Source organism: Cariama cristata, unplaced genomic scaffold (genome assembly GCF_000690535.1).
Source record: "Cariama cristata isolate BGI_N322 unplaced genomic scaffold, ASM69053v1 scaffold39421, whole genome shotgun sequence".
Classification (NCBI taxonomy): Eukaryota; Metazoa; Chordata; class Aves; order Cariamiformes; family Cariamidae; genus Cariama; species Cariama cristata.
Window position 1 is genome coordinate 1 of NW_009601683.1, and position 1,647 is coordinate 1,647.

Here is a 1,647-nt window from a genome sequence, read left to right on the forward strand (position 1 = left end):
CGGGGGGCGTTCAGCCTCGCAGGCGGCCGGAGAGCCCTGCCCGGCCCGCTGCCTCTGGAGCTCTGGAAGCTGAGCCCTGGGGCTGCAGGGCTGCCTGTGCCGAGGATGCCCCAGCTTGCGGGAGTGCCTGGTGAAGGGGATGTGTCGCTCGCTGAGTCTCTGGCTGCAGTTCTGCCGTTATCCTGAGCCCTGCCTCCTGCTTTTCCCTAGCCCGGTTTTTTGCATTTTTCTGTTTCCAGATGAAGCTGACAAGAGTCATTGCTAGGTGGGACTCTTCCTCCATGCCACGGCCACACTGCTGATGTAAAGCCTTCTCCTAACCTCTGCTGCTTCTCTATGCAGTAACTCTGTATTAATAAATGCTTGTGCGCTGGGAACTTTGAGTCAGGCTCAGGGAGGATGTTCTGGCCTTCACTGCAGGATTACCGTTGCATTTCCAAGGGACTTCTGTCAGCCTGGAAGTGTTAGTTTTCTAATCGACTGGAAGGCGGGCTCTTGCTCAGATCTTGGGGATCTGAGCTCTGAAGGAACCCCTTTCAGGCTGTTTCTTGCATAAACAGCTTTGTAAAGTGAGCCTGCAGATAGGCAAAGCCATATCAAAGGCTTTAAGTCTCCGTGGTCTTTATAGTGGCTTCCAGCGCTTTGTTAGCGAGCTGAAATAGAGATGTTGTCTGTCCTTTAAAGCTGGAGAGCTTTGCTAATGCAGTTGATGGTTGTTCCCTTTCAGCGTAGGCCTGGCAATGGAGGTGTCCTGTGTATCCCCAGGGAAGAGCTACTTGGAGGTTCAAGTGAATTTAGAGAGAAGTAGCTGTTTGTCAGTAAGGTGTGGGGGGCATCTTGTGTGTCATCCCTCCTGTTTTGTTTTTTTTCCTTTAACTGTTATTTACCACCTGTTGCTTTTCTTCTTGTAATGGAAGAGACCTTTCTTTCCTTACTTCTTGGAGAAGTTGAAGCTGGACCTGCTAGATGGATGCCCCGTATGCACAGATTGCAGTGTTGAGTACCGCTTGTTGAGCAGGAAAGCCTGAAGTGAGGGTGTTGCTGTGGCCCGGCTCCTTCCTAGCACTCCTGGTCCACAAAAACCAGCGCACTAGGTGCTGCGCAATTTCATTTCATTGCTTTAATATTGTAGGTAAAGCTCTTGAGGGCAAGTTTTGCACCAAGGGCTTTTACACGCACAGTTAGCTCTGCGGGTGTGACATTCGATGTGCTTGTGCGTACTGAGTTCTGGACTGATGGAGTTCATGTAAATGATTCAATCTTTCCCCTTCTCACTCCAAGTCAGTAGGACACTAAGCAAATATTCCTAGGATCTTCTCATTTGATGTCCTTCGTGCCTCTTTCCTTGGCGTCTGATTTTTATATGTTATGTTCCAATCAATCCAGCTGAAAAGAATGATAAATCAGGAATAAAAGGTAGAGGAAAAGTAAACAAGGAAAAGGTAGAGGAAAAGTAAAAGTGTGAGGAGGTAATCAAGGGAATGAAAGGGCTTCTCTCTGAGTAACAACAAAACAGACCATGATTTTTCAGCTTGGAAGAGATGGCTGAAAGGGTATATTGTATTCCATTAATCATTTTGTGTACTATTTACGAGGGTGATTTGGAGTGAGAGTTCATCTATTTTTTGTCTTTAAAGAAGGAAAGAG